The 22033-nt window shown below is 36.1% G+C and overlaps 1 long non-coding RNA gene and 1 other non-coding gene across 2 annotated transcripts in view; both read right to left on the minus strand.

Annotated features, from left to right (window-relative positions):
* LOC116575153 overlaps positions 1 to 22033 on the minus strand; it is a 221973-nt gene that overhangs the window by 38053 nt on the left and 161887 nt on the right. The gene's annotated exons all lie outside the window — the stretch shown is intronic.
* LOC116575581 lies at positions 8210 to 8313 on the minus strand. The gene has a single exon (XR_004279845.1). It is a non-coding gene; the product is annotated as a U6 spliceosomal RNA (small nuclear RNA).

Below are 22033 nucleotides of genomic sequence, written 5' to 3' on the forward strand. Positions count from 1 at the left end.
AAGAAGATATTAAGCTCCAGTATTGCCCTATTTTTCATAGATACAACTTTTACTATTAATTTGGCCTCACTATTTTCACTTTTTAATTTTTTAACCTATTTACCATAAAATGAGAAGTTCAATACAACAAATTCCATAATAACCTTTTAACTTGAACTTTTTTCATACATATGCTTGTGTTTTTCTTTTTTCTTTTCTATTTTTTTATATAAATATAGATATAAGCTTCAAGGTAATCCTCGTAACCTAATCAATACTACCCCTATATATAAACCAGTTTTAATCTGCCTTTATAAACATTATAAAATGTCCTGATGGGACTTCATCAGGATCAAAACCTTATGCACAGTAAAGGAAACAGTCAACAAAACAAAGAGGCAACCCACGGAATGGGAAAAAATATTTGCAAATGACACTACAAAGAGCTGATACCCAAGATCTATAAAGAACACCTCAAACTCAACACACACAAAACAGATAATCACATCAAAAAATGGGCAGAAGACATGAACAGACACTTCTCCAAAGACATACAAATGGCTAACAGACACATGAAAAAAAAATGTTCATCATCACTAGCCATCAGGGAGATTCAAATCAAAACCACACTGAGATACCACCTTATATCAGTTAGAATGGCCAAAATAAAAAAGACAGCAAACAATAAATATTGGAGAGGATGTGGAGAAAGGGGATCCCTCTTACACTATGCAAGTTGGTGCAGCCACTTTGAAAAACAATGTGGACATTCCTTAAGAAATTAAAAATGGAGCTACCCTAAGATTCTCTAATTGCACTACTGGGTATTTACCCCCAAAGATATTGATGTAGTGAAAAGAAGGGCCATCTGTACCCCAATGTTCATAGCAGCAATGGCAACAGTTGCCAAACAGTGGAGAGAACCAAGATGCCCTTCAACGGAAGAATGGATAAAGAAGATATGATCCATATACACAATGGAGTATTATGCCTCCATCAGAAAGGATGAATACCCAACTTTCTTATTAACATGGAAGGGACTGGAAGAGATTATGCTGAGTGAAATAAGTTAAGCAGAGAGAGTCAGTTATCATACGGTTTCACTTACTTATGGAGCATAAGGAATAACACAGAGGACATTAGGTGATGGAGCAGAGAAATGAGTTGGGAGAAATTGGAGGGGGAGATGAACCATGATAAACTGTGGACTCTGAGAAAAAAAACTAAGTGTTTTGGAGGGGAAGGGGTGGGGGGTTGGGTGAGCCTGGTGGTGGGTATTAAGGAGGGCACATATTGCATGGAGCACTGGGTGTGGTACATAAACAATGAATGCTGGAACACTGAAAATAAATAAAATAAAATAAAATGAAAAATAAATCTTAAAGAGAAAAGAAAAAAATATGAAAACCTCCACTGTTATTGTCTTCTGACTTGTACTTATATTATAAAAAGTGATATTTAGAACTAAGATCTATTGCAAATAAAACCTTGCAATCTCTTTTTTTTTTTTTTTTTTTTTAAGATTCTATTTATTTATTTATTTGACAGACAGAGGTCACGAGTAGGCAGAGAGTCAGGCAGAGAGAGGGGATGCAGGCTGTCTGCGGAGCAGAGAGCTCAATGCGGGACTCAATTCCAGGACTCTGGGATCATGACCTGAGCCTAAGGCAGAAGCTTTAACCCACTGAGCCACCCAGGTGCCTCTGAATGCAGGTATTCTTATAAATCAACCATTACTGGATTTCTTTTTTTCAGACATTGGTGTGTTTTTGTTTCTTAGGTTATTCCACAAGCATTTATTAAGCATCTTACATAACAAACCTTATTCTAGATATGGGAATTTGACAACAAATATAAAAAACTGTCAAGAAACTGGTAAAGGGGGATGCCTGGGTGGCTCAGTGGGTTAAAGTCTCTGCCTTCGGCTCAGGTCATGATCCCGGGGTCCTGGGATCGGAGTCCTGGGATGGAGCCCCGCGTCGGGCTCTCTGCTCAGCAGGGAGCCAGCTTCCCTCTCTCTCTCTGCCTGCCTTTCTGCCTACTTGTGATCTGTATTTGTCAAATAAGTAAATAAAATCTTAAAAAAAAAAAAAAAGAAAGAAACTGGTAAAGGTATTTGATGGTTTATGGTAGAGGTCCACAACTATGGCTCCTGAGTCAAATCAGAGCCATTTCCCCCCTCTCTCTCTCTCTCTTTTTTTTTTTTTTAACAGCTTTATGAAGGCATTATTAATATTAAAGAACTTCATATATTTAATGTATACAATTCAATGAGTTTGAACTTCTGCAAACATCTACCACACTTCACCACAATTAAGGTAATAGATATATCCAACACCTCTGAAACTTCCCTTTTGCCCCTTCGTTTTTGCTTGTTGTGTTGCTGTTGTTGTTGAAAGAGCACTTAACATGAACAAATTTGAAGTGCACAACACCATACTGTTAACTATAGGCACTGTGGGGGCACCTGGGTGGCTCAGTAGGTTGGGCCGCAGCCTTCAGCTCAGGTCATGATCTCAGGGTCCTGGGATTGAGCCCCACATCGGGCTCTCTGCTCAACGGGGAGCCTGCTTCCCCTTCTCTCTTTGTCTGCCTCTCTGCCTACTTGTGATCTCTCTGTCAAATAAATAAATAAAAGAAAAGAAAAAATTTGGTACTGTGTTGTTCAGCAGATTTCTAGAACTTATTTATTGAGCATAAATGAAACTTCTATGCATTGAACAATATACCCTCATCTCCCCCACCCCCAGGCCCTAGCAACCATCACTGTATTATCCATTTCTATGAATTTGGCTATTTTTGGTATCTTATATTAGTAGAATCTCACAGTATTTGATCTTCTGTGACTGGCTTATTTCATTTAGCATGTTGTTTGAAATCACTTTCTTTTTTAAGGCTGAATAATGTATGTATCACATTTTCTTTATTTATTCACCTTTTGATGTTCACTTGGATTGTTTCAATTTCTTAGCTAGTATGAATAATAAACTTAGCTGCAATGAAGATAGGAGTGCAGATATATGTTCAAGATCCTAATTTTAAGATTTTGGGTATATGCCCAGAAATAGGGTTGTCAAATCATATGACAGTTTTATTTTTAATTTTTTTAAAGATTGTTTAAAAAACAATTTTTTTATTTTTATATTGTTTTTAAATTTTTTTATTTTATAAATTTTTTTATAATATAAAACAATTTTATAAATTGTTTTAAATTTTATTTTTAAATTGTTTTAAAAGTTTATAAAACAATTTTGTAAATTGTTTTAAATTTTATTTTTAAATTGTTTTAAAAAACAATTGCTTTTTAAAGACTGTTTTCTTTATTCTTTTTCTGTCATTCTGTAGGCTGACTTTTCAATCTTTGTTGGTTTGTTGTTTTCTTTGCCATGCAGAAGATTTTAGTTTCATGTGGTCCCACTTGTCTATTTTTGCTTTTGTCACCTGTGCTTTTGGTATCATATCCAAAAATCACTGCCAAGACCTAAGTCGAGAGACTTTGCCCTATGTTTTCTCCTATGATTTTTAAAGTTTCAGGTATTATGTTTAAGCCTTTAATACTTTTTGAGCAGATTTTTTAATATGGTGTTAGATAATGTTCTGATTACATTCTTTTGCATGCAGATATCTAGTTTCCCATCACCATTTGTTAAAGAGAAAATCCTTTCTCTACTGTGAATTCTCGGTACACCTATCAAAGATCAATTGACTGTACATGCATGGGTTTACTTCTGGCTTCTCTATTCTGTGCCATTGAGCAATCTGTCTGTATCCATGCTGGTACCATACTGTTTTAATTACTGTAGCTTTGTAGTGTATCTTGAAATCAGAAAGTGTGAGGCCTCCAAGGTTGTTCTTTCTCAATACTGCTTTGACTATGTAGGGTACTTTTTATGATTCCATATGAATTTTAGGATTTTTTTCTATTTCTGTAAAAAATGTCACTAGGATTTTGATGTTTATTACATCAAATGTGTAGGTTGCTCTGGGTTGTGTGACTATTTTAACACTATTAAGCTTTCTAATAAGTATATATGGGATTTTTCCCATTTGTTTATGTCTCCTTCAATTAGTTTCACCAATGTCTTACAATTTTCAGTGTATAAGTCTTTTACTCCTTGTTCAAATAAATTGCTAAGTATATTATTCTTTTTGATGTTATTATAAGTGGGATTGCTTTCTTAATTTATCTTTCAAATATTTCTTTATTATTACATAGAAACGAAATTATTTTTATGTTGGTTCTATATTCTATAACTTTACTGAGTTTATTAGCTTTCACAGGTTTTTTTTTTCTTCTTGTGGGATCCTTAGAGATTTTTACATACAGAATTATCTCATCTGCAACACAGATGATTTTACTTTATCCTTTCTGATTTAAATTAATTGATTTCTTTTTCTTGCCTGATTGCTCTGGCTAGAATTTCTAGTACTATGCTGAATACAAGTGGTGAGAGTGGGTTTTCTTTTTTCCTGATATCAGAGAAAAAGCTTTCAATTTATCACAAGTGAGTATGATATTAGCTGTGGATTTTCCATATAAGGTGTTTATTATGTTGAGGTCCATTGCTTCTATGCCTAGTTGTTTTCATGAAAAAGTTTTTGTTAAATTTTTTTCTCTGTAACTATTGAGATAACCCTGTGATTTTTATCCTTAAGTCTGTTACTGTGTCACACTTACTGATGTGTATATGTTGAAACACATTCGTGTCTCAAGAATAAATCTTACTTGATCATGACATATGATCTTTTTAATGTACTGACTTAATGTCGGGGATTAGTTTGCTAGTGTTTTGTTGAGGATTTTTGCATCTCTGCTAATCAAGGGCACTGGCCTATAAATTTCTTGTTTCTTGTGGTGGTTTTGTCTGGCTTTGCTATCAGGGTAATTCTGGCCTCATAAAATTTAGTTTGGAAGTATTTTCTCCTTTTCAGTTTTTTGGAAGAGTTTGAAAAGAATTGGCAATAATTCTTCCTTAAATGTTTGGTAGAATTCACTAGCGAAGCCATCTGGTCCTGGACTTTTCTGTGTTGGAAGGTTTTTATTACTGATTAAATCTCCTTATTCGTTACTGATCTTGATTCAGACCTTGTTTTTCTTCATGATTCAGTCTTGGTAGGTTGTACATATCTAGCAATTTATCCATTTCCTCTGTTATCCAGTCTGTTGGTAAATAACTGTCCATAGTAGCCTCTTATGATCCTTTTTATTTCTGTGATATTAGGTGTACTATCTCCTCTTTCATATTTGATTAATTCATTAATTTGAATCTGTTTTCTTTTTATTTTGTTATACAAGCTAAAGTTTTGTCAATTTTGTTTCTCTTTTCCAAAAACCAATTCCTGGTTTCATTGATCTTTTCTATTGTTTTTGTAGCCCCTATCTCATTTATTTCTGTCTAGCATTTAGTATTTCCTTTCTCCTTCTAATTGTAGACTTAGCTTGTTATTTTTCTAGTTCATTAAGGTATAAATTTAGTAGGCGTTTTTTTTGGCTTTTTTTTTTTAAGATTTTATTTATTTCTTTTAGATAGAGAAAGAGGGAAGGCAGGGAGGGAAAAAGAATCTGAAGTACAGTCTGCACTGAGCACGGAGCCCAATGCAGGGCTTGATTCCATGATCATATCATCACCTGAGCCAAAACCAAGAGTGAAATATTTAGCCAACCGAGCCAGGCAGGCACCCTTAGAACATCCTTTTTAATGTGGGTGTGTATTGCCTCAAAATTCCCCACCCTTTTTTTTTGTTACATCCCATTAGTTTTGGTATGTTGTGTTTTATTTAATTTTCATTTGCCTCAAGCAATGTTTTTTTTATTTCTCCTCTGATTTCTTCTTTGACCCTTGGTTTTTCAACAGTATGTTGCTTAACATCCACATATTTGCAAATTTTCCAATTTCTGTTCTCTTACTGATTCCTAGTTTCATACCATTATGATTGGAGAAAGATACTTCATATAATTTCAGTCTTCTTAAGTTTGCTAAGATTTGTTTTATGACCTTACATGGGATCTATCCTGGACAATGTTCCATGTATGCTTGAGAAAAATGTATATTCAACTGCTGTTGGAGAGAAAGTTCTGAATATGTCTGCTAGGTTTGTTTGATCTACAGTGTTGTTCAAGTTAGCTGTGTCTTTATTGATTTTCTGTCTGGATATGGTATCAATTATTGAAAATTTGGTATTGAAGTCTCCTACTACTATTGTATTGCTATAAATTTCCCCCTTCAGTTCTATTAATTTTTGCTTTATATATTTTGGTGTTCTGATGTTGGGTGCATATATATTTATAATTGTTATATATTCCTGATGAATATCCTTTTATCATTATGTAATGTCCTTTCTGGTGCCTTGTGAGAGTTTCTGACTTAAAATGTATTTTAAATGTATTGTGTTTGATTCAAGTAAAACCACCCCTGCTCTCTTCTGATTACCATTTGCATTGAATATCTTTTTTCCACCCCATTTACTATGTGTGTCTTTAATTCTAAAGAAATTCCCCCTAGGGCCACATAGGTTGCTCAGTTCGTTAAGCATCTGCGTTTGTCTCTGGTCATGATCCCAGGGTCCTGGGATCAAGTCCCACATCTGGCTCCCTGCTCAGCAGGAAGTCTGCTTCTCCCTCTCTCTCTGCCTGCCTCTCTGCCTCCTTGTGCTCTCTAACTCTCTGTCAAATAAATAAATAAAATCTTAGAAAAGAAAAGTCCCTCAAAGGTAACATGTAACTGGGTCTTGTTTTATTATCCATCAGCCATGCTATGTTTTTTGAGCAGGAAATTTAATCCATTATTTTTAAGGTAATTATTCTTAGGCAAAAACTTACTATTGCATTATATTCTGCTTTGTGGTTCTTTTGTCCATCTTTTCTTTTCTTGCTATCTTTTTGTGTTTTGTTGATTTATTGTAGTCTTATGTTTTTATCTTTTCTTTTGTGTATATTCTGTATTTTTTTTGTAGTAATCATGAGGCTTACATAAAACATCTTATAACAGCCCATTTTAAGCTAATACAACATAAGTTCAATAGCATATAAAAACTCCATTCTTTTTACTTCTCCTGCCCAGCACACTTTTTGTTATTGAAGTCACAATTTATAACTTTTTTTCCCTTCCAAACTTTTATTTAAATTTTAATTAGTTAACATATAGTGTAATATTGGTTTCAGGGTAGAGTTTAGTGATATATCACTTACAAATAATACCTAGTGCTCATCCTAACAAGTGCCCTCCTTAATGTCTATTACCCATTGCACCTGTTTCCCACCCATCTCCATCAACCCTCAGTTTGTTCTCTATCGTTTGCAGTTTCTTATGGTTTGCTTCCCTCTCTTTTCTCCCCTATGTTCATCTGTTTTGTTTCCTAAATTCTGCAGGAATGAAATCGTATGGTATTCATCTTTCTCTAACTTATTTCACTTGACATAATACACTCTACCTCCATCCACATCATTGAAAATGGCAAGATTACATTCTTTTGATGGCTGAGTAACAGTCCATTATATATATGTACCATATCTTCTTTATTCACTCATCAGTCAATGGACACTTGGACTCTTTCCATAGTTTGGCTATTGTTGGTAATGTTGCTATAAACATTGGGGAGCATGTATCCCTTTGAACCTGTATTTTTGTATCACAGTTTATATCTTTTTATATTGTGAATTTATTAATAAATTTTATAGTTGTACTTATTCTTAATGTGCTTTTATCTTTGTATTAAAATTAATAGTGATTTATATATCACCATTATAATATTATAGTATTCCATATTTGTTCATATATATATATCATTACCAGGGATCATGTACTTTTGTGTTGTTTAGCATACTTTCATTTCAATTTGAAAAAATCCCTTTGGTATTTCTTATAAAGCAGATTATAAGTGATGAACTCCTTTAGTTTCTGTTAGGGAAAGTCTATCTCTCCTACGTTTTTGAACTGTTCAGCTATGTACAGTATTTTTGTTTGGTAGGTTTTTTTTTCCTCCATACTTTAAACTTACCTTCCAACTCCCCTCTGGCCTGCAAGTTTTCTGCTAATAAATCTTCAGATAATCTTATGAGGGATCCCTTGCATGTGACAAATTTTACAATTTTCAAAATTCACTCTGTTTTTGATTTGTGTCAACTACCCTGAAATTTGTCTTCATATAGACTTATTTAGATTTATCCTATTTGATATCCTTTCTCCCTCAAGAATCTGAATGTTCACATCCTTTCCCAAATTTGGGAAGTTTGAGTTGTTATTTCTTCATGAATTTGCATGTCATCCTTGTGCAGGGGCCATGCTAATCTCTGTAGTATTCCAATTTTAGTATAGGAGCTACCAAAGTGAGCACTGGATCATCATTTCTTTAAATAAATTTTCTGGTAACAGTGGTATCCACAGTGGTAATAAACAGATCGATTCTTGTGAAATGCATAGTTAATTTTGTTACCCTTCTACATAAAATTCCATACTCTTTAATTTTTTTTTTTTAATTTATTTGACAGAGATCACAAGTAGGCAGAGGCAGGCAGAGAGAGAGGAAGGAAAGCAGTCTCCCTGCTGAGCAGAGAGCCCGACGTGGAGCTCGACCCCAGGACCCTGGGACCATGACCTGAGCTGAAAGCAGAGGCTTTAACCCACTGAGCCACCCAGGCGCCCCAAATTCCATACTCTTTAGAATGACCTTTGACTCTTCAAGATCTGAATACAGCCTACCTTTCCAACCACATCTCTCCCCAACACCTGTTTTTCCATCCTTTGATACACAAATACTGGTCATCTTGGAGATGATATATATTTTTTTTTAAATCTCAAAACCTAGTATTCTCAGTTTCCTCAACAAATGCTTACAATGGCTTTTCTCAAGTAACTAACTGACACAATAGCAAATACCTTCTTCTGAATGAATTATTTATGTGCTGACACCAGCATTTCACTCTACCAATTATCACAATGCATTTATACATACACCTAACAATACTCTCTAATAAAATCAACTATTACCCTAGCTAATGCGTAGATATCACTCCTATCCGCTGGAGCATCAGTATCTAGCAGAGTATCAAAAATATCAACGTACTCGCATTCTTAGTTTTTTTCTGTGATTGGAATTCACAAAAAGTTTTTTACAACATAAGCACAATTAAAAGACAATAAAGACTGAGAATTTTGTAATTCTTAATTGTAAGAGATGATTATCATTTTCTTAGCATGACAGGTGTTTTTGACAGTATCAAATCATCTCTAGGCACAGAGTTAGTTAACAGTTATGTGATTTATGAATAAATAATTAAAGGGATGGTCATTAAACAGTCCTTGGGACCTGAGCTGTCCATTTTGTAGTTCTTTATTACTTTTGTAGTCTATCCTTGTTGGTAACAAGAAACAACACAACTGAAAGAAGCCACTGTCCTTCCAAAATTTTATAGCTACAGATGCAATTCACTGGTACATTAAGGACCTCTTCATATTAAGCATTCAATTAATATACCTGAGGTCCTCCAGTCTTAGAGACACATATTCCTCAGAGACTCTGTTACTCCAGGAAATAGCACTTAAACAGAATTTCCTAAAGGCTACCTACTTGTCAGCAATTTTCATTCTCCTATTATCTTGTTATTTTGCAGGGAAAAACCTACCATTTATTTACAAAGTGGAAATTTTAAAGGTAATGACCATAAAAGCATCTTTAAAAAATTTTAAAAAGATATTCTGATGGCCATCATCAAAATCAGCATCTCTATTAAATTGCTAATATCACATCACAGACCTCTAGCAAGCCTGATTTACTTTAGCCATGTACAAATAAAGATGGAATAAGCAAAAATGTGTCTTATGAACTAGGGCCTTTGAATGCATTAATTTGCAACATACCAATTTAACATTAGCCTCATACTAGACTCTTTATGAAGGAGAAAACAGGACCAAAAGATCATTCTGTGACCCCACACATGGCACTTTTTTAAAATCATAGGGCAATGGGAGATGTCTCAAAGAAGAAACCAGAAAAATAAAAGCACAGGCAAACTGCATCACCACCATATAAGTCATCCAGCTTCCAGTGTTTTTATGTCTGCTTTATTACCAGACTTACTTAGATAGCAGAACCACTGGATGGAAGCCACGTCTGTCACTGTGTTGTGGATATTTTTTCATACATTATAAGTACTTAGGAAACATTTTCTAGTAGTAATGGTTCAAGAAAACAAAGCACAAATTATACTTCTTTTGCACTACACATCTTTTTACTAGTTCTCTCTAAAATATAAATTATTATTTTAGAACCTCTACTTCTACTTTAGGGCATATTCCTAAGCAAGAAACAATTTTACACCATTCTGAAATACACTCTGTGCCCACTGCTTAGGTGCAATTGGATATCACATGAGTTTTTACCTTAACTCCTCTTAATACTTTCTCAAAGTTTAATATATGTCTATTCTGAGTATGGTCTTATTTCTTCAGTCTTTTCAGGTCCTGCCTGAGTTTTATATTTTATATCAAAAATCATTTCCATTTAACATATGATATACTCCCAAACTTGTAAATAATGCAGTTTTATAAACTTCTTTAAAGAAGTTCACATTTCATTGCTTGACTGACAAAGCTTTATAGAAATTGTTGCTTAGAAGTCTGTAGTCACTTTTAACAGAAGCTTGAAACTGATCTCTTGGTTTGGCCTATTCATATGGTTCATAAAACTTAAGTTCCTACAAAGTATCCTGACATCTCTAAGTCAGTCTGGGCCCCTTACATTTTTCATTAATTAATTGTAATTTTTAAACAAAGGCATTTTATATTAATTAGCTTTTTAAAAATTTTTTTCTCTTTTTTAAAAGATTTTTTTTAATTTATTGTTTATTTATTTTCGGCATAACAGCATTCATTATTTTTTCACCACACCCAGTGCTCCATGCAATCCGTGCCCTCTATAATACATATACCAGGTGGTGGGTATATTAATTAGCTTTGATGAGAAGAATAAAAATATGGAGTTACTCAAAAACTATTTTAATTTTTATTTTTCTTTATTTTTTAAACTATTTTAATTTTTAAACAGTATGCTTAGGTTTCTAAATATTTTACTTCCCCATCAGAAAAACATCCAGGGGCGCCTGGGTGGCTCAGTGGGTTAAGCCGCTGCCTTCGGCTCAGGTCATGATCTCAGGGTCCTGGGATCGAGTCCCACATCGGGCTCCTGCTTAGCAGGGAGCCTGCTTCCTCCTCCTCTCTCTCTCTCTGCCTGCCTCTCTGCCTACTTGTGATCTCTCTCTGTCAAATAAATAAAATCTTTAAAAAAAAAAAAAAAAAAGAAAAACATCCAGACTATCATCCAGTGAGTGGAAAGGAAGACCCCATGAAGGGGAGCAGTATTTAACATGATTTCCGAACGTTATGTAGAATAAACATGAAATTGATGTTGGAAACAAGCGTAAGTGTAGAGATGGAGGGCTGATGTACACAAAGTGGTAGATATCCCAACAGGAGTAAATCTTTCAAGGAAAAACAGCGCAGGAAATAGAGGAGAGGAGAGAGGAGGAGGGAAGGGAAAACAAGGGAAGAGAAGGGGAAGCAAAGCGAAGCAAAGCGAAGCAAAAGGAAGGGAAGGGAAAAAGAGAGAAAAGACAGTACAGGATGCAAAGCGGGGTGTCGGGATCAGAAAGGTAGCTTTAAGTCAAAACTTGGTAGTAGTTAATAAGTTATGGAGTGAGACAAGCAGGATTATAATAAATACTTGGGCTCAGATTGCCTTTGAATGGGCAGACAGAGACCACGCACTCCCCCCATCCCCATGCACCTGAGCTCAGCTTTCCTTAGGCCTGGTCTCTTACATGCATCAAAGGTGTTCTCCCACATGCACTACCAAGAGGAAGCTCAGAGATGGAAGGTTACCCACACCTATAACACAAACCTAGGTAGTATCCAAAATACCCTGCCCTCAAAGAATCTCTGGAGGATGATGAGACATCCGTGGGCTATGATCTTCTCTTACTTATCCTTGATATAGGTTTCCCTATGAAAGCCCATTCTTTATACTCACACCCCCAGAATATTACAGAATTCTCCCTAACCCACATCTCGATGGAATTTGGATATTTTTAATCACCATAAATCACTGTTAATTTCTGAGCAGTGCAATTTCATCATAGAAGTACTCACTATCCTGAAAGCAGTGTATATGATAAAGAGGCAGCTAGAATGAAGGAGGTAGGTCAGATTATAAGATCTTAGAAGCCCTAAACTTGGAAAATATTTTGGTATTACTGCACTTGAATATGGATCATAATAAAATCAATGCTTAACTATGAAGAATGAAATGGGTAGCAACAAAACTTTCAATATGTTTCTAGGTTTTCTGGCAGAAAAACCCTGAAAAGGTTCATCAAGACTGAATTATCTTCATCTTTATGACATGCCTGTTTTGCAGTGCTCTAAGGTTAGAGCACTGCCCGTGGGCAATCCATCCTTCGTTTGAGACCGGTGCTTTCTAGATGAAAAGTTATAGGGATATTCAACATGACAGTGGCAAAGAGCATGAGATGGAGGAGAGAACTAAAGGGTACAGGAGTAAAATTGATCTTAGAAGGGAATTAATTGGAAAAGCAGATGGCCAAGGAAGAGAATTAATCATGATTCTGTTCTGAAAGTGGGTGACCAGGAATCAGTAGTAGTACTATGAGGGCATTTCCAGAGAAGCAATGAATATGAGGAGAAAGAAAAAGCAGAGGAGGAGAAAGGGGTGTAGAAACGGACAGAAAAGAATAACAATAATATTATTACTGCAGTTAACATTTATTGAGCACTTACAAAGTGCCAAGAACACTTCTAAGTAGTTTATTTGCATTTCCTCAAATGTCCCTGCATGTGATTATTCCAGAAGGACAAGACTGCTATACATGAACATATTTATGGCTGAACATATGTTCTTTGCATCTCATTTGTACATATATGGAATTTTCACAGAAATGTGTGGCTGTATTTCTCTCCTATACATAGTGATGTTTGAGTTCTTTGGGGGCCTGAGTCAATTGCTTTGGCCACATGAAATATAACTCTTACCCATGAGAACTTTTTATTACATAAGTTAAAACGGAAGATTCTGTAAAGCACTGGTATAACCAGCAGCAATCTGTCCTCAATTTCCTGCTTCAAAGGGGTGAACATTGGTAGTATCTGTGTAAAATAATTGGGTTAATCTGTGCTTTTGGAGTTGGACCTCCTGGGCCACTGTATGTGGCCTTTCATAATTTTATCTGACCTAAATACAACTGAGTCATTGTTAAGAACTTCCAGTGGTTTCTGATTATTTCCTGGTGTTTTGTTTTGTTTTTGCTTTTGTTTTTTTAACTAAGCAATTGCCTTCTTGGCTTCCCTACCTATGTGTGAAACATCAGACAACGAACATAACCCAAACAAACTCAGTATCTTCCGCCCACTTGCAGACACTCTTCTGTGGTTACCCAACAGAGAAGCCCCTTCTCTCTTTTGCTTCTTCCACTACAGAAAGCAGAAATCCTAAAAATAGCCATGTCTCATTTAACATCAGCAATTCATTTCTGAAAACTCTGACATTCTCAGCAAGAAATGCCGAACAGGAGTTTATTGCCCATTATTTTAAATGGGAAAGTTAGGATACAATACACATGAACACTAAACCCCTAATCAATTTTGTAAAACGCATGTACCTAAAATGCCCATCCATGTATAACTAAAACATGAATGTATTATAATGTTAAATATTACTTATTATTCTCTAAAAAATAACATGTTATTAGGAACATGTACAGAAACATGAATTTATAATACAGCATAACAGGATATACCACAATAAGTAAATTAGTTGAAAAAATGCAACAAAATTTTCAGTAAAAAGCAATGCAACTTCTGATAACTTATTATTCGTTAAGTCCAGTGGAGACTATAAAAAGTTGAGAAGGAAGGAAGAAGAGGAAAGCTGAAAAGTCACTACTTGCCTTTAGTTGTGGCAGATGATGGTGCTAACGAAGAGAAAAGGAGCAATTTCAGATGTTCTATTCATTTGTTTCCCTATAACAAACTTAGTGGCTTAAAACACTAATTCTCCTAACTCTGCTCAACATCCACCTAACTAGTCTGAACTAATTCAGTCTGCAAATTTTAAAGTGTTTTTCCTCCAGCTTGTGCTGTGCAAAATTAAGAAAGCGAGCTACCTTGACCACACTCCTTGCTTAGTCTGATAGGGTCAATTATGACAAGCAGTGGCACCACCTCTGATATTCCCAAGGCCAGTGCCTTGCTGATCGGGAATGACCCACACTGGCTGACATTCATGAGCTCTTGCAGCAGAAACTCAGTCATCTCTTGGAAGGTTCTCCACCAGGACGCAGGCAGATCTCACAACTGGCAAACTCTCACCCTCTCCTCATCATCAGGAAAAACTCTCCAAACTTCTCTTTGATACGACTCTGTGCACCTCCCCCCAAGTTGACAGCGCCATTCTCTTCCTTTCAACCGACAGAATACCATAACCCCATCTCTACATGCCTTGCAAAACACAGTACAGGTTCCTCCTTCCTATAGCCGGCAGTGGAATGACGAGGAGGAGCCTTTCTTTGGTTTGGTTCCTTTCTAATCATCCTGTACCATTTAATCTACTGTTTATTGTTAGGGTCCGTAATCAAAGCAGCGAGACCGATACAAAGCAAAGGTCAAGCAAAGCTTTATTTCGTGCCAAGCATCGAGAATCAATGGGGTTGCAAGGGGGCGACCTCTCCCAGCCTCACATAAATATTATAAATGTACTTTTATAGAGGTAGTTTAGCCGGGCTATACACAGGTGGCCAATGAGATTGCAATACACAGAGAAAACTGCACAGTCATGCTAGGTCTGCCACACACAGAAAAAACTGCTAGGTAACACACGGGTGGCCAACTGAATTTCAATTTACCCTAGTAGATACATGCGTGCCCCACTGATTGGATGTCTTCACCTGGCCTGACCTGCCCTTGTATGTAGGCTTTGCAAGTAAGTTCCTCCTGGAGGGGCGGGGTCAATCTAAGTTTACTGCATAAACACAAAATGACTCCCTCTGGCCAACCAGGCCCTTACATTTATAATACGGACAAACATAATTTTAACTCTCAATAATACCACTGCCTCTTAGTTCCAGCCACTGTAGCTTGCTTCCTGATCCACATAACGCACTGTCTGGCACATGATGGGTCTGTGCACCTCTCTCTAGTCCTTAATACCTCTTCCCTGCTAGTGACCCCTTTTATCTACTTTATGTCCACCCATTTTAGGTCTCAACTTAGACAACATTTTCTTAGGAAAACTGCCTGCTCTTCCAACTCCCAGGCTGTATTAAGTCACTTTGTTAAACACTGTAAACTTTACCCTCCCTGTATCTTTTCTTCCTAGCACTTATTTAGTGGTTATACTTTTTTTTGGATGATTCTTGTTTTAATATCTTTCCTGTTAATCTATAAATGCCATGAGAGGAATCACATCTGCTAGCTTTCCCTTGATTTTTCAGGATCAGCAGGTGTCTGGCACATAACAATGTCTAATTAATAATAATGAGCTAGTGTTAAGCATGAACCAAGGTGGCTCACAGGACATTCCCTGAGATGGTAAAGTCCGACCTTTCTTTTTTGTGTTCCACATTTTTCTCCTCTGGTCTGAGACCTTCACTTCTTACTTCCAGGTCCGTAATACCATGACCTGGGTCTTTGCTTACATAAACGTTCAATGTAGGAATTTTGAAAACCAAACCTTTACTTGTTAATCCCTCAAATACCTATGCTACATATTGTTGCATTGTTCTATAATTGAGTATTTTGTGTCTATCATCTCTTTTCTGGCCTGTGTGTAGGAAAAAAGTGTCTTCTGCTCCAGCGATGTGGTCTCTCTAAGTGTGGAAGAGGTTCTAAAGGCCCTCTGGTGGGAGGAGTTCTTTTCTGCTCAGAGACGAAGGGAAACAGATTCTCCGTTTGGGCAGCAACCATGACCCTTACTGCATAGCATCATTAAAGCCTCCCAAGGCAACAGTAGCTGGGAGACTTTCTGTTTAATCACTTCATACCCAATAAAGTGTACATTACACAATATTTTCATAATGCCATGGTAACCTAATGAGTCATCTCCCGTTATAGGAAAGGATACTTGTGTCCGTGATCAGGGCACAGTGTCATCAAAGCCGGGATGGGCACAACTGACAGATTCTTACTAACTTTCCTTTTTTTAGACTTCACGATAACCACCATAACATTTGCCCAAGTCAACTTAATCCCTTACAAAATGCTTTCCTTCTGTGTTGTGATTTTCCCATCTTGAAACCATTTCAACCTGATGGCATTTCAGGAGACCAGACTTCTGATGACTTTGTGAAAGTTCTTAATCTTATCAATGAAACAGCTCCAATTTATGGTGAAGAATTGGTGACTTGTACAAAGTTTTCCTACATACAATGACTGGATGAGGTGTGATCATGGAGATGCCCTTTTCCTTCTGAGGATTTCTTACTGACTTCCTGATCTGTTGTCAGTCATTTCTTGTTCTGAAATGCAGCATTTTCCACAACTAATATTTGCGTTCTCCATTTTACTGACATCAATAAAAAGCAGGTTTTCCCACATTATTCACTAGACCTGTTAGGATAATGTTTTTGATACACTAATCCACCCGATCTCTGGTTAGTTTGTTCTCTATCGTGCATTAATATCCTGATTTATTTTGTTAGTTTGTCTGCCTGGTAGAAATAGTAATGAAGATATAGTTATTTATATTAAAATCTTAAAATGTAATGGAGAATAAGCCAATAAATCAAGACAGCATAATATGTAATTTAGCACCAATTCAGTAGAACAATAGAGTATCAGAGAAAGTTCAGAGGAATAAGCTCAATGACATTTGAAGAAGATAGAAGATTTCAGAGAGGAATAAGTAAATTTTAACTTAAACTAAAAAGGGATACAGAGTGTAAGATTTACCACTCCTCTCTTCAGAGGAGTGGTGAGAGACCTAAAATAAATTATGAGAATACAAGGACAAGATACAATGAGAAAAGTACGATCATGAGACAATGAGATAGGCTAAGTGGAACAAATAACAATCACTATTGAGTCTGAATTTACAAATACAGCATTTGGTTGAATTTTACCTAGAAGCAGAATATTAAGTGCCAATTCCATTATTGTCTGTGTGTTAGCATAGGAAGTAATGGACAGTGAAACCAACCCAGAAGAATCTGGTTTTATATCCTAGATGTGCTACTTCCTGACTGTGAAACCTTAGGTAATTATTTGACTTCTATTAGCACCAGTTGTCTCATATGTAAAGCAGGGGAGTGGGGAGTTGTCTCATGATTTTTTATCGAGATTATTATATAAGACAGTGCTGTAAAATAAGAATTTCTGATTATATATGCTACTAGGAGGTAAGTGTAGCTCTAACATATACCTGCTAAATTCACTGTAATTTCCAAAGAGTTATTAGAGAATGGACAATATCCCCTCACCTCTACCCCAACATCTCCACCTCTCATGTCTACTCCTACACAAACATATTAACAAAAGTTTTGCAAATAAATTTAGTTCAATATTAACCATAAATTTTCAAATGGTTCCTCAAGTCCTATGATTAGCGTGTATGTTTAAATAGGATGGCCAAGTTAATTCTTCTTTCACAGTAAACTGAAACTAAATTTAGTGATATTTTGAAATAAGGATTCAAAATATTTGAAGAAATAGAATATGAGATACAGAAAGTCTGTTTACTATATTTTCACTTATATTACCTAGAAATGGGAAAAAGGTAGTCTGTGAATATATGACAAAATGATGAAGAAGGGTAACTAAATCAGCTTCTTGCATTTCAAATATCAGTGCAAAGAGGGCCAGATGGTGAATTGAAAATCTGCATGAGTATTGACTTTTAATGAAAACACTTACATGCTCTTCATGGCCACAATTAGTATAGCTTCTCTGCTCTCCTCCCTTGATGCTGGGACCTTGTTAGATTGACCTCTTATGTCAATAAAACCAGCTTGAAGTTCACATGCAAACACATTCATAGCAAGTAACCTCCCCAGTTAGTTAGGAAGGTTAATCAAGGTAAAGCCCTTGGTAGAGGCAGGATATTTATTTCTAAATTGAAAAGTCCTCTTGATATTAAAGTTTGGAGGGAAAAATATTTGCTAACCCTATAAAATTGAATTACCATCAAGTAAGGGAAGTGGTTCTGCATATTTCATACATGAAAAGAAAATATTTGGTATCCATTCAATTTTTTGCTCTAAGTCCTGTCTTAGAGACTTTACGCATATATGAATAGAGAAAAAGCACTTAAATTAGTGTGATACCATTCCAACACAGTTTCCCTCACTTTCTTCCTGGAGACTTGACTTTCCTTCCTTTCTTTCTTTCTTTCTTTCTTTCTTTCTTTCTTTCTTTCTTTCTTTCTTTATCTTTCTTCCTTTCTGCTCTCAAAAAAATTAAAAGAATATTCAGGACATAGAACAGCAGTACTCAGACTTTATGCTTCATAAAAACCTCATCTGAACAGCTGGTGTTCAGAGCTGTTGGAGAAAGATGGACATCTGCTATACAGATATCTTGCTTTAACCAATATTAGTTTTCTTAAAATTGTAAGTAATATGGATTGGGGTATCCATCTGTCCATGTTCTTGGTGTGAATATGAGCATTGTAGCTTTCAGACTTTTCTTCCTCAATATTTACTTTCAGAAAAGCAAAATGAGAAAGAGCTAAAAAACAAAAACAAAAAACCCCCCACAAAACAGTAGTAGGGCTTATATACCACAGAAAGAGCAAGGAAACCTACATTTAGAGTGGAAGATAATATTTCACTGATAAGGGCATTGAAACCCATCAACTCTCCTTTTCAATTCTAAGACATGAATGATCTTTTAAATATTAAGCACCTTCATTATAATAATGTCTATAACAGGATTTTCAGACTTATTGCATTTGTTTTTTGATATCTACTCCACCCAGAAACTGATTTCTTTGTACACTTTTCTCTTGCACCTACATCCCTAGCAGTTAAAACCAACAATCTTCTTGACAGTATTTCACAGAAGACTAAACAGCCCCAACCAATATCTTCTTTTTTCTTATTAATTTATTTATTTTCAGAAAAACAGTATTCATTATTTTTTCACCACACCCAGTGCTCCATGCAATCCGTGCCCTCTATAATACCCATCACCTGGTATCCCAACCTCCCAACCCCCCGCCACTTCAAACCCCTCAGATTGTTTTTCAGAGTCCATAGTCTCTCATGGTTCACCTCCCCTTCCAATTTACCCCAACTCCCTTCTCCTCTCTAACACCCCTTGTCCTCCATAATATCTTTTAAGGAGGCTCACTATTGATTAGTATTCTGTCAAATTTAAATCAGAAAATTTTGTAATAAAATTACAATGGAACAATCAAGTGAATGTTGTGACAACAACTGTTATAAAATCAAAGGAGAAGGTATTCATTCTAGTGGGAAGAGTCTACAAAAACTTGATAGAAAAGGTAAAACTCCAGCTAGACGTAGAAGACCAGATAAAGAAAAGTGGTACATTCCAGGGTGAATGGCAGGAGAGTCCTGTGAGACAGAAAAAACAAAAACAAAAACAAAAACAGGGGTCCTTTGCCACTTGGTCACTAAAAACTGCATTGTGCACCTATTGTTAATCCCTTAGCACCCTGCCAGGTAGAGGGAGAACTAGAGTAGAAAATACTCCTTACCACCCAAACTTGTTTAGTGATTAGTTGGAGAGAAAATATTTTCTATTTATAGACTCGTACAGATAAAATAGATGGCATAAACGGCAGGTGATATGGTTTCTCTTAGGAAACTTTATGCATGGAAAGTTTAGCATGATCTTTTTCTTTTAATTTTTTTTTAAAATTTTGTTGGGTAGAGAAATAAAGAAGGATGCAATTTTAAATGAAGAAGATAAATGTGGGGAAAAAGGCAGTCAGTAGCATGTAGCACAGAAATCCAGATAATACAGGTGTTAAGATCATGGGCTCTGCTGTCAGATACACTTGCTTGAATGCCAACTTCCTATAAGCATGTGACTTAGGACAAATTATTCAATATCTCTGTTCTTCAGTTTCATCACATGCAGAATAGGGATAATAATAATAGTATTTAATCTCTAAATATTGTTACACAAAGTTAGTATACATAAAGAATTCAGATAACTTCCTGGCACAAGTACTCAATGAAAATGAATCAACATCATCATCATCATCATCATCCGCTATAAGATAGTTTCTTAAGAATGCAACAATGATGAGGGTACAGAAGGCTGGCTGAGGACAAAGCACAAACTGACACCCTGCAACATTCCCCCACCCCCACTCCTTGGTGGGACATATGTGACATTCTTTAGGACTCTCCCAATTATCTTAATGTTAATACCAGGCCCAATTATCTTAATGTTAATACCAGGCTAGAGGAAAAAACCTTGACAATGACAGGGCCTCAAGGCATCTGGTATCTTATAGATCCTCTTTAGCCTTAGAAAGTTCTATTGACACCTCCCTTTTCCCTACCTCCCCCAACACCATCATACATAACCTACACCCCTCATAACCCTGGGGCAGCAGCTCTTTTTGCCCACGGGTCCTGTCCCTGTGCTTTATTTAATAAACCACCATTTTGCATCAAAGATGTCTCAAGAATTCTGTCTTGGTCATCGGCTCCAGACTCCACCCCACCGAACCTCACTTATCTTCTAAGACTTCATCAACAATGTCTAAATCAATGCAAGTAAAGGGACAATAAGGAAACAAGCCCAGACTGAGTACAAGTGGCGAGAACTATACTTGAAAGGATCCTGTCAGAGACTAGATTATTTTGTTTCAGGTTTGAAACCCTTTGTTGTTTATGCTCTGGAAAGCCAGAGATGGCTTAGGGTCAACCAACCAAGGGATGGATGTGAGTAAGGCCTCCCAACTGGGACACACCTGCCTTTGCAATCTAGTTCTAGCCCTCAGGCTGTTCCAACTGGATCTTCAAAACTTATTTATACGTCACCTTTCTCAGTTAAAAATCAGAAAAATAACAGAGTCTACCTCAAAGTGTTGCTGCAATTGTTAAAAAAAGATAATGCATGGATAGTTTATTACCACAATGACTGGAACACTGTATTTAGTAAATAACAACTTGATTATCTTTATTATCTTTCCTTTTTTTCTTTCTGAAAGGAGCATTTACAGTATAAATAAAGTACTTCCTTTGGTGTGTATGCAGGACTGCAGGTGAGATGGGTTTTAGGGAGATACTGGCCTCCAGGTAGAAAACTGCATTTAACCAGACTTGAAATGATGAAGTTGAAGACAACAGTGCAATTAAAAAAAGGCAAGGACAGGAGAGATAAAAGATATGTTAAATTAATCTTCTGAGGTTGCCTGAAAAACTATGGGATGTAAAGACCAACAGGTCTGTGGATTCCAATCAAGCAAAACAAATTACTACTGACTCAATCACTAGTCAACAATGACCTCAAATATCTAAAAGATCTGCCTAATAACTTGTAGTTTTCCTATGCATTACTTCAGTTGATGCCCCTAACACTTTTATAATGTGAATCTTACTCTGTTTCTTATTTTATAGGTAAGGAAAAAAATATATATATATTCCCAGAAAGGAAGGAAACACTCCCAGTTACCACAAGCCAGTAAGTGGTAAAATCAGAACTCTCATTCTGGTTTCTGATTTGAAATTTCATGGTCTTTCCATTATATTATTGCCTTTCTGGAAATTAGGTTGTCTCTAAGGCCTTGTCTGTGTAAATCAATTATGATGAAATCGTTGATGGGTTTTCCAATATTGAAAATTGAATTTGACCAATTGACTTTTTCTGTCATTTCTGACTCTGATTCAGTAAGAGTGTAAATCCCCCTGGGGTTGGTCTGGGTTTACTCAGAAAAACTGAGCCCAGGGATTGTCTTCAGTCCACAGACATCATTTTCTATGTAAATCAAGGGTTGTTTGTCTCACTGGTTGTTTGAAACTGGCCCAATTTTCCTGACCTAGTTCTAGTCCTGAATCAGGCGAAAAGCACGC

The sequence above is a fragment of the Mustela erminea genome, chromosome 16 (genome assembly GCF_009829155.1).
Source record: "Mustela erminea isolate mMusErm1 chromosome 16, mMusErm1.Pri, whole genome shotgun sequence".
In the NCBI taxonomy this organism is placed as follows: Eukaryota; Metazoa; Chordata; class Mammalia; order Carnivora; family Mustelidae; genus Mustela; species Mustela erminea.